This window comes from Cyanistes caeruleus, chromosome 3, assembly GCF_971803275.1.
Source record: "Cyanistes caeruleus chromosome 3, bCyaCae1.hap1.1, whole genome shotgun sequence".
Lineage (NCBI taxonomy): Eukaryota > Metazoa > Chordata > Aves > Passeriformes > Paridae > Cyanistes > Cyanistes caeruleus.
In genome coordinates, this window is record NC_141703.1 from 28,708,256 (window position 1) to 28,720,641 (window position 12,386).

Genomic DNA, 12,386 nt, shown 5'->3' on the forward strand with positions numbered 1-12,386 from the left:
GCCAGTTCTGATCTTAGTTCCAGTTCATAAGTCCAACTCACTTGAAGGTGGAATGCAAAACCTTTGCAGCACCTTCAGGACCTGTGTTAAGGCTCAGGCAAAGACATGCAAGAGGCAACAACACCCTTTAGAGGGCCAGAAGAATCAGCTTCCTCATATTTGGATAAAATCAAGGTGAAAAGTCTCACTACAAGTCCAGTTTCACACTTCCATTACTTTCTAAAGGTCATGCACTGCTGGAATATGTAAGGCTGTAGCTCTCCACCCATTTATGTGGGGAGGCAGACCTGCATACCATGGTCGATGTTGTGTACTGCCTAAACAATGTACTTAAAGACTGAATTTTGCAAAGATTAATCCATCCCAGGCTTTTACAGACTATCCTAGTGGTCTCCCTGTCAGAGGGAGCAGAATGGACTTGTGCTTCAGATACAGATTTCAAACACAGGCACTTGTCTTACCCTCCCACAGGCTTGCCTTATGATCTTAGGTAACCCTGATTGCCTTTCTTCATAATATCAATAAGGTGATGTTTCCACAAGGCAGAGCTGTTGCCAAGAAAACTTGGTGATGCTTTCAAGTGTTTGATCAGAACATTGACCAGAAAAAATAATTTTTATAATTTTTACATATTTATATCACTTGAAATTTGGAATTCAGATTCCTGGCTATCAAGGCTGACTCTCATTATCAGAGTTATTCAGGACTTTTAGCTCTCAGCAATTCTGTCTATAACACTGATCTATAACTACTCTGGATCATTGCAAAACCAGCACTGGCTCCCAGCAGGTCTGACCAGCTTCTGAGATGATGAAAATAAGCCCTTCTAGAGGGCTATGGTCCTCTAGAAGGCAAGTACTGAGCTTGTAGGAGCTATATCCCTATCTGCATTCTTCACTGCTATCACCACAGTAGGCAATCTGGTTTTTAGTAAGCAGCAGTTAAGTTCCAGGAAATTATTTCTCCATGTCAGTCTCATTTATGCTGTTCTGGAGGCTAGATGCCAATATTTGGAAGTAGATGAGGTAAGTTTTATCTTTAGCCTATTTCATGTGATCTGGAGATAACCTAAAACAAGCACCTGAAAACCAAAAATGGTGCTTTAAGCCAGCAGAAAGTGAAAGCTGAGTAATTATATTTTTTAAAATTTCTAAATTTATTTTTTTTTTTTTACACAGAAGCATTTCTAGGTACAAGAGCTTCAGACAACAAGAAATATTAGACACCCTGCTGAAAATCAAAATCTAAATGCCCAGAGTCTGGGCACTTAGAAGCAAGGCATCCTCTGATGAAGGATTTCTAAGTGAAAATTTTCAATTAGGTGCCTAAACAGTTGAAGTTCCCTACTGAACAGAATTCTCAGTGTTTCAGATGTAATTCATAGTTTCTTGTACATGAGCTACTAATTTGGGAAGACGTAGTTTTTCGCAAACATAAAGAGAGACTGACTCACCATCCTCTCTGGCAATCAGAAAGATCTGTGATATATGTGACAATTATAATTCATAAAGTGTGCCTGAATCATTATATGCAGCTATCTTTGTCCAGTTTCACATTTTGCTTCCTTTCCCATTAGGACTTATTTCTTAAAGCAGTGGAAAATGCCATAACCAACACATTTTCAATAATTTATTTAATTTTTTTTCAAGATATAATGTGCTTAGGTTTGAACAAATCCAGGTAGGTAAGTGCTAAACTTCAGAACAAAGAAGAATATTATTTCACCCTTCCCTTCCAGGAAACAGAGCAGTAAAATTTGTCATCTCATAGAGGGCCCAATTCTGAGTAGTAATGAGTATTGGATGCAGGTGATAATGAGTACATTTAAAAATGACAGATTATTCTCAGTTGTTACTTGCTCACCCCAGTAAAAAAAATTCACTTACTTGCAGTTTTACCAGACAACGTGACTTTTTTTTTTTTTTTTTCCCCTCCTTGGGCTTCTTATGGGGCTGATTTCAGAAGAATATATGGCTATGTATATACAGGGGAACTACTCTGCTTACTTTCCAAGGACCATTTACTAATCTTGAATTTAGCTAACCAAGCAGTGCAGCAGGGAGTTTATAAAGATTCCCATAATTCTGCCTAGCACACGATCCAAGCACAGAGCTCTTACTGTACCAGTAGAATTTGTGACTAAAGAGGAAATATACTTGCTGAGCTGCTAGTAGGATATGGATTATGTTAATTGCAGATGAATTTTATACATGGATTTTATTTCAAATTGTGGACATTGTCTCTTCTTATTTCGACAATGTGTGAACAGTCAGATGTGAAACTAGCTGTATAAGGTGTCCTAGTTTTTCACAAAGGGAATATAATATTGATGAAAACCACAGAATAGTTTGGTCATGTTATGACATATTTTTCTTATTATTGCTATATTTCAAGGGGGTGAAACGTGATTTCCAAAGCGAGGATATTATCCTCTTTCCTTTAAGCTAACTTCGGGTCACCCAAGAGTGGTAAGGAATTTTGAAAATATTTTGTCGATTTTACTGATAAAATTCCCAACTGACTATCTAATTTAGGGCTGCATTGAAGTGTGGATAAAAGTAGTCTAAACTGTTCATAGAATTATTGTTCTTAATGGCACTAATTGATAGCAGAAGAGCATAAGTTATGAATTAAAGGAGTGCATTTCTACTAAGAGACAACAGAGAAGTATATTTTTCAGGGTTTTAATTTGTTCACTTATTTATTTAAGTCTTGTTTTGCACAAAAATTTGTTGTAAGAGTTAAGTGAGGCTCTGACAGAAAATCTGGAATTGTCCAGTTTTATGGGTTTTTTTCCTATCCCTTAATATGTTCGGAAGAATTTCCACATTAAAGATGTTTCTTTTTCCTTCAGTGGGACTATTAATGTGTGAAAATTTTAGCTGGGTCCAAGTATTCTGTGTGCTGACAAAATGTTAGAAAATCAAGTCTCATGAGTGGTCAGACAGTGCACAAAAGTAACTCTAGAAATCATAGAAACAATACTGACTTATAGAAGGCTGTGCTAAAGAGTGTAGGGTTTCCACCTCTAAGGGATCAGAACATAAACAATAAAATGGAGAAGTGATTTTCAACCTTTTTGCATTTTGAGACAATCTAAAAAAATTTTTAGTGGAAAGGAATACCCTTGCAATACACTTAAACTTGCATATGATAAAGTAGCTTTTTCAGAAACCACTGACAGGAAGCCCAAGAATGGCCAAGGGATCACAGGCTATAAGCAAGAAATCACTGAAATTAATAATACCAAATTATCTACCCTGTTCTAGCTTTTTTTCATAGGTTTGACATATTGTCTTGAATCTGCCTTATTAATTATCTGGACTTATATTACTATGCCACTTACATACCTAAAATTCCAAAAAAATCACAGAAAAGTAAGATTTTGGAATTTCATTACATTTCATCGAGGAGAAATTATATTTTATGAAGACAATAAAATGAAAAAACAATTTTTCCATTCATATATAATGTGTCAGTAATTTATAACCAATTTATCAATGACCATGCAGCTGCATTCACTGTAATTTAAAAAAAAAAAAGCTCATATAATGCTCACATAGTCTCTGAAAGCATAGCATCTTAATAAAGGAAGAGGAAGCCACCAGAGTAATTAGAAAGGTATATTGTAGTGCATATAATGGCAGAAGGATGTTTGTATTATAGTCCAACACATCATTAAGGATACAATTGTTATTTAATGTGGCACAATCATCTTTCTACTCTTCATGAAATCCACTTAAGTAATTACTTTTCTTAGCTCATTGGCTGTATGAACTGACAGTTTAGCAAAGTGCTATGTCTAAAGAAATTCTGAATCTCCATTTTTATATTACCCTGTCTTTTTAGCTTGGCTGTTACTGCTTATTTGGAGTGTTGCTGCTTACCTGAAATGGCCATTTTCTCACTTGAAAAACTGATGAGGAGAGTGGGAAGGAAGGATAAAAACTGGGATGGGGAGGAGAGAAAGGAAAGAAATACCAAAAGCTTACAGGGTTGTCTTAAAATATGCAAATATTCAATGAAAAGCCTCACTTCCTTTTTCTCTACAGTGTACCCCTTTCCCCAGTATTATCTTCTAAACATATATACATAAATATATGTCATATTAATTGCTTGTCCAATGTTAAATCATTTTTAGTTCAGTTAGCAGCAGAACAGTAGCTCAGTAGTGCAGAACCTTGAGTTGCTACTAAGTTGTTTTTAGGAGGGAAAGTTTTGCAAAGCACAGTTTTCAAGATTTAGGAGACTACCGTCTTATGAAAGTTAGTGAAGAAGGTTAAATAACATTATTATACCTTATAATCTTTTTGCATTTATTAATGCAATATTATATGGAAGCAAACATCATTTGTGTACCCAGAGCTCATTCGTTTTTTTTTTTTTTCCTATCATGCATATTTTAATATAAAGTTCAATTCTGCAGAGCAAGCCCAACATTTAGCAGACACAGCACTGAAGTGCAACATTTAAATTGCCTAACAGAACAGTTTCCATTCTTTTTTTTTTCATTTTAAACTTTAAGCTCTCTTTCAAAGGAAGTTGTTGTCTTCGTGTTTGCTAGCATTACAAGAAGGTAAGTCTGAAATACCTTTATCTTATTTGGTAGATCTATGTTTGATGCTCTTTGTTTGAATAGAAGTGTCAGCTGTATTTTACCTTATTATATAAAAAAGTTTCAGAATTTAATTAAGGGTCAAGTACCCGCTGTAGATAAATGCAACAGCTAGAGCATATTTCTGATCTCTCTGAAGACTGCAATCATGAAAATTATTATCATTGAGTAAAACTGGTCTCAATGATGGTGACTGGGAGATGGAATCTGTGTTAGTCAGCCATAATTTACATAATAATGGGTTCTGAGTTTTCATCAGCACCTTTTGTTTTTACAGTGCTTACTGCTACAGTAAATTGTCAAAATGTCATTCCTATCCAATCAGCCAGAAAATATCAACAGTAAACAAGGCACAAGAAAAAATTCTCTGATTTAAAGTATGGTGGAGGAAATAGTAAAACAGGACACTGGAATAGTTGTAGCAGTCTTATTCTGCTATTTTCAACAACACTGCTGAACTACTTATGAAAAATTACTTTTTAATGAAGCAATGCCACAGAGGGGAGTGATGTCATTAAAAGAATCTCAGCAAACAGTTAGATAACTGGTTTGTTTACATTTGTGCTTGACATTACCTGTTTGTTTCCTCTTCCATGGGGCGATACATTTCACTCCTCCAGTCAGAATAGGATCAGCTGGAAAATTACTACAGTCTGGGTAGCCTCAGATATACAAGTGCCCAAAAGCAACTCAATCAAGGAAAACACCGTGTCCTAATGAAAATGCTAGCCCAAATAAGTCTATCTTCTCTCTCTGTAACAAACACACAAAGCGTGATAGTATTTAAACTGAAATGAATTCAGTGTAGCTTTCTGCCACCCTCTAAAATTCACAGAAGTGGAAGGAGAGGAGGAGCATGAATAAGTCACAGTGTAGGCTTTATGGCCATCGTCCTTATATACTATATTCGAATTAAAAGATTCACATTGTGTTTGAAATAAAAATGAATAAAGTGGCATCCTGCCAAAGAGAACCAGAAGCCATCCTTGTGTGGAACTGAAATAACTTGGCTCAAGTAGTACTTAATTTATTTTCAGAAAATGACAAGTTGTATAAATGTATCTTTAAAACAGAGAGGCAAAAACTTTAGAAAAATTTCTTTATGTAGTGGTTCATAAGGTTGACACAGTCATTGCCTGTATATAAACAGAACAAAACCTGATAAATGTTCCTCAAGGAGGGCTTCCAGCACTGTGTTCTTAAAAATCTTCAAAAGATGTGATCACATAGTTGAGCCACCACAGAAAAGACTCACAGTACCTTATTTTGGAATTGAATAAGAGTTTTAAAATCTATTGAAACGAAGTGTTGACATAAGGAAATATTTTGTAGAGCTTTCAGGTTTCTTTACCATTCACTTTATTTTACTTGGCTACTTTTAATTTTTTTTTTCCACTTCTCTTTGAAAATCCTGCATTGTCCGAGCCCTTTCGATTAAGCAGCTTGCCTGAATGAAAGCACTGTGATGAGGTGGCGGTGCATCAATAAACAGGGTGCCTCTCAAAGCAGGACAGAATGCTGAGAAATAGGGCTGATCAGCAGTAATTACTCTGACACTTCATGCAGTACAGGGAATTAACTCCTAGGACTTTGGGCCAAATGGAGAAGTAGTAGTTGATGTTCCACATTGTGAATGCCTCAGTGCCTGAACCCATTATGAGTTTAAATGGAGATGGGAATTCACTATATACAGGGCTTTTTTCTTTCCTTCCCCCCACCCCCAGCTAGGAATGTGAAGCAGAGTGCAGAAAATAGAAATAATTCGGGGTGCTGAGCAGGCTGCATTTCTGTTTTTTTGCCGAGGCCTTTGCATTCATTTTTCATTATATCACAAATAATTCAATAAAGGGATGGCCATAACAAGCATATTTATGGGAATGCACTGATTGTGTTGAGGAAGACACCCCATATGCCAAGTTAAGGAAGTGGAATTGCTCTAAGGCAGACCTGCAGAAACTAAGGTACACAAAAACACATAGCAGGAGGGGAAATACAGCTAAAAAGGCAACTAGTTAGCAGCTGCCACTATGACCTTTAACTGCATCCATGGTAACTGGGCTAAAGATGGAGTTCCATTTTATTATTCTCACACCCACAATGTTAAGCCCATGAATCCCATTGCAATTTAATGGCTGAAATCAGAAGGCAGATCTGTGTTCATTGGACCAGTGCCGACATCCTCTTAGCTAATGAGTGCAATAAACATTTTCATGCCAGGAAACCAATGCAAGTGGAAATATTATGCCATGCAGAAATCTATCCCCCAAACACAAAGAAATGGTCAGTAAAGCCAGTCCTTTATGTTCATTTGCATATACTGTAATTTTTCAGGGTTTAGACAACTCGTCTTTAAGCAGGAAGATATTTAACTCATATATTCCTTAATACTGTGCCATGCAACAGCATTCAATTTATATTAAGAGTCGTGGGAAGAATTACATATTCCAGAGCTAATGACTATAGCTGCCTCCAATTATTTTCCTAAAGGAATGTTATGTTTTCAAAAACTATTTTTGCTTTCATGCACCTAAAATATATTTCATCCATTTGCAGGCTATGTTCAGTACCACCAGCTGAGCAAAAAACAGTAAACCAGCAAACTCTTTCAACAAGAAAGAAGGCTTTGTTCTAACTTTTGTTGCTGTTGTAATGTGACTCAGAGAATTTTTCTTAAGCATCAGTGACAATAGTGTCATATCTTTGCCATGTGAGCTGAAAGCAAGACATATATCATCCTTATTTGGGCTGAAGAACCAGAGCAACAACGACAGCGGTTAAAAGGATCTGTGCTGGATGTGACTTTGAAATCTCTACCACTTCCACCTCTCAAATTCTGTGGTAACCTGTAAAATCAAAAATGAGAGGTTTGGAGTGGAGCTAAGAATTGATTTTTAAGCCTTTACCTGGGAAAAACAGAAACAATGAAGAGTAGCCATAATTATTTTCAAAAATCATAAATATAGCAATTTAGACACATTGAGTCATTTATCTGTCTTACCTCCCAGCCTCCTGTAAAGAAAGGACATCATTCTAATAACAAAACAGACCAGGGTGAAGAAGAGAGCTCTTAGTGCATAAATGTGCAGCTGGGAAATGAAGGTCACCAAAATCTCCTTGAACTCTTGGATAAACCCACCATATTTGCTTCAAAGTGGTGCAGTCAAAGACATAAAACTGCATTAGTACACTCATAAAGAGCGTTATATGAAACATCCCTGCCTCTCACAGTCAACTTCCTCCTCTATCTTAAAATACTCAGAATTTTATTTTTGTTAAAATGTTAGCATGGCATAAGGAGAGAGGGCTTAATGACTTCCCTTGACAAGAACTGCATGTATTTTTTTTTTTCTTATGGAATACTGCCAAATATCCTTTGTAATAAAAAGCTTGAACTATTTTGCTAACAGAAGTCGCTTGTTCTGGTAACTGTAAAGGTCAGACAGAAAATAATTTTGGTGTTTCTTATCTTTTAAAATAATGTCACTTTTTATCATTACAGTAACATTTTTGGACAACAAAGAAAAGAGAAAACAGTAGATGTGTTACCCCAGACCACCAGGTACACTATTTCTTAAAAGACATTGGGTTAAAAAAGCTGTTAGCCAATTATACCAAAGACTAGAAATGTCACAAAAGCCAATGAAATCTCCCTGGTAACATTCAGAAATAATATGCTTTGGATCATACGTTATATTAAATGACAACTGTCAATTTAAAAAAGAAGTCCTCCAAAATCTTTGATGTATGACAATTTAGAAGTTGAAACACACTGTTCTTACCATTTAATATCTTGGAGATAAAAAGCTTTTGACATGCTAACTAATGTGAAGGAATAAGTGCTTTTCTCATTTCCCTAACACAGTACTGGACTGCCCTAAGTAGCTTTTTGTGATAAATGTCATAAGAAGCAAGGTGGTATGTAACCATTTTAGTTAGTTAAGTATATGCACTTACATTACATAACAATAGAGACAGGTGAAATTTTTTCTAACCTAAATATTGTTCTTTGGTACTGGCAGTATTTATTTCAGTTAAAATGGGCATTTGAATAGGCACTGATTGTCAATATTATTTAATCTACTCTTCTATCTGGGGCTGTAGTGCAACATGATTCAGAGGAAGCTGTCAGTATCTGAATGTGCAGCCATTCCAGGATAAATGGTCTTCCAACTGCATGTTAGTTGCCTTTTTATTGTTGTTTGTTTGTTTTCCCCACCTAAAAATGGACATAATCTCTAGCTTCAGGCACCTGGATTACTTGGCTCCCAGGCAGCTGAGGAAATCTCCCTGGGGCAGTGCTGGGTGGCAGTGCTGGGTAGGACACTTCAGCCAGGCTTTCAGAGCCATCGACCTTGCAGGATGCTTCCTCCTACCCCAGGAGTTCACCTCAGCCATTAATGCAGAGGCTCATATCTCTGTGCCTTCAACAGGGTCCCAATTGGAAGTTTCCCATTTTAAGAATAATCTGAAGTTGAATCCCATCAGGTGCAAACTCTTCTCCTGTCACTGAAGAAATGGACTCGGTAATGACGCTCAGATAAGCCTGACCCTGGATAAAACAGGGTGTTAAAGGATCTGAGCCATTGGTGATCAAATAATACAAAAGAGATTCAGCAAAGACATTTAAGGCATGAATTTTGAGTTGTCCAAATTAACACCCTGTAAAAGGGGAGATTAGGTAGCTAAATAAATAGGAAGCTTCTAGGTATGTTGGCAGACTTTAATGAATTGTGAGTGTGTGCTAATTGTGAGGCACAGCATGGATGCGGTTTTGTGGTCTGAAAAATACCATGCTGAAGGCCTACACTGCTTAGTGGTTGGCAGACTATGTTTGAAGGTGATTCAAAGACAAATCTGCACCCCCAGAAAAAGAAAAAGTGATAAGCAGTGTAGACCTTACCAACTGGCATCATTGGACTCTGGGGAAAAGATTAGTTCCTGAACCTCTTCTAATTACTGTTATAGACACAGACCAGGAACATTGCTGCATATTGCCTCAGATCACCTCCAGATATTTCTCAATTATTTTGCTGAAGAACAAATCACAAGTTAACCATACCTCAGCTGGGAAGCTTTATGAACAAAATCAGTAAATCTCTGTACTTATGTTGTATTCACCAGAAAAAAAAATGAAATAGCAGATGAAAGGGTGGTAGCACAGTTGTGAAGAAGGTAATAAACATGACATTCTGGAAAATCTTTTTGACCCCCAAAACAAGAGCAAATGATAGAGAACACTCTTGTTGAAACTTTGGCTGCACAATACGTTTGAACATGGAAGTTGTGCTTTTGTGGACCATGGGGGCATTGGGACCTCATTCTGTACTGAGAGAGGAGGCCCCAGGTCATGGGCAGGGCAGGTACTATCTTTGTCTGGAGTTGATGGATGATGAAAAATGACATTACTAACTCAAGACTTTGTGTTTACAAATGTAGTATGGACCTAAGCTATGTATAACCCACTAGAACCCATAAAGTGCAGAAAATTAATATAAGTGGTTGTTGAAACCAAGCAAAAATGTATGAAAAACACAGGTATAATCAAGATGGCATTTTTAATTTTTGCCAAAGAAAATAATCTATTGTGGAGCTTTCAGAAAGTTGAAAAGAAACATTGCTCAGTATGATATTTAAAGTGCAGACTTAATAAATACTTCTGTTTTTGAATCTGATAAAATAAAATTATATATTTGGGTATGTTTTATGGATAATTTGTTCTTTGGTAAGGGTTATATTTAATTTCAGGTAAATATGAACAGATGTATTTTTTTCTTTCTATTTTCAGGACAAAAAACCCCAAACATTTTAAACAGCATTTGGATTTGCTTTTAATAGCCAAATATGTATCTAGGTACTTAGAAAATGTGGTGAAACTTCAGAATTTATCCAGTAAAGATCACTTTATCTCAGTGCTTACACCATTTTCTATGAGACAAGAGAACAGGAACCTTATTCCCATTCAAGAAGAGGGAAATTTGAGCTTTCCTTCCCCAGCTCATAGGCAATATATATATACACGTGGGTTATATATATGTATATGTTAAATAAAGCAGACTTCTTTATTGTTTGGGCATGATATTTAAATTCTGCCATACTTTTTTACTTTACAGGTGTTGATCCAGGTAATTTCAAATTCTGCTATAATTTTACACACATCAAAACTAATGTCTTTAGGTGACTTAACATTTCAAGGTTAAAAAAAAATAAAAAATTCAGGCCTACTGGTATCATATAAAGATAACGAAGAGGATTTCCCATTAGCAATCAAAAAGGGTATTGAACAACAAAAACAAGTGATTAACACTCTGAAATCCACAGTACAGGATAACCAGCACTTAAGAATTCCTACGAGCAGCTGGAGAATTTTTCAGCACATTGATGATAATTCTGAACGAGTCCTAACATATAATAAATGCTATAGAGGGTAGGTAACAAGACAATATGACTTGTCAGGGCCCTTTCCCTGCTGCTAGTCTAAAGCTAACATGGAATATTTCTCCTCTGATTTCACAAGAACTAGTATCAGAGGAATAACTGTGTTTTGTTAACAGTCCAGAAGTCAGAATAATATTGCTCCTGGAAAAAAATATGGATAAGTCAGTGGTAAAAAAAAAAGAAATCATTGTAGAGGTAGAAAAGAATGCTTAGTAAACTAAGTTATTAGAAATAGGATACTTTAATACAACCCAATGCTTACTTACATTTCTAGAGATGAGGATGAAAACCACAGAACAGAATGACTGAAATGATGGTCTTTGAGCTATGGAGAATTCATGCTAGATCAGCAACCAAAAAATGTCTCAGAATGGGGCAATGTAGAAAATCTCCAGCATGATTGCTGAATGGTCACTGAGGAAGCAGGAGAATTGATCTTTCTGTTATGACAGAGAGGGAGGAAAATTCTGGAGCATTGCATCAACTCTGCAGTCCTCATTTTCACAAAGACTCAATGAAGCTACTGGAAAGGGTAGACAGGAAATACAGAAGTGTTTCAAAAATGGGAAAAAATGCCTTCTGGTGAGAGATTTGGATCTTTCTGTTTATGAAGCAGAAGATTGAGAGGTGACTTGCTTATGGCATATATACCTTCTCAGGCAGAAAATAATGGATATGAAAGGACTCTGTAATCTAGTGGAAGAAGGCATAATAAGAACCAAAGGCTGGAGCCTGAAGCCAGATGAATTCAAATTGGAAATAAGGCACACACTTTTAACGCTGATAGCTATTAGCTATCAGAACACATTATGGAGGGAAGTGGTGGATTTTCCATCTCCTGAGATCTTCAAATCAAGATTAGATAACTCTCAGGAAGATATACTTTAGCTGCAGAGAAACTATTTGGCTCAAGGTAGGGATAACTGTGTGAAAGATAAGTGCCTATGATCAAGAAGAAAGTAGATTAGATGATCCAAGAGTTCCTCTTTGCTTTTTGCTCTATGAAACTTTGAAAACCCACAGTGTGTAGCTGGGAGTTAATCTGAGTCTTCCACCCCAGATTTAGTCCAATCAGATTACTGGTGCATTGAAGTGAAATTCATACCCCATCCCTCACTCTTTTATATTCTTTTGCAGGCTTTACCCAGAGGGAAGGCAGATTTATTGCTGTTTGCTTTCCTTCAATATGCTGCTAAGGCAATGCTGCTCCATGTTGGAGAAATTAAGGAAAGAGATCTGCAACAACTGTTTAGACTTTCATTCACGCTTCATTTCCAGAGGGGCTCAAAAGAGATATCAATGTCTCTGGCACGTACTTCTAAGATCATGGCATGGC

The 12,386-nt window shown here is 36.5% G+C and overlaps 1 long non-coding RNA gene across 19 annotated transcripts in view; it reads right to left on the reverse strand.

The window, feature by feature from the left end:
- The window catches only part of LOC111922622 (uncharacterized), a 214,207-nt gene that overhangs the window by 166,926 nt on the left and 34,895 nt on the right, over positions 1 to 12,386 (reverse strand). The window contains exon 6 of one of the 19 annotated variants that reach the window (XR_015284327.1): positions 5,191 to 5,368. The exons of the other annotated variants lie outside the window; for them this stretch is intronic. This is a non-coding gene — a long non-coding RNA (uncharacterized LOC111922622). The remainder of the gene's footprint in view (positions 1 to 5,190; positions 5,369 to 12,386) is intronic. 19 annotated transcript variants of the gene reach the window in all.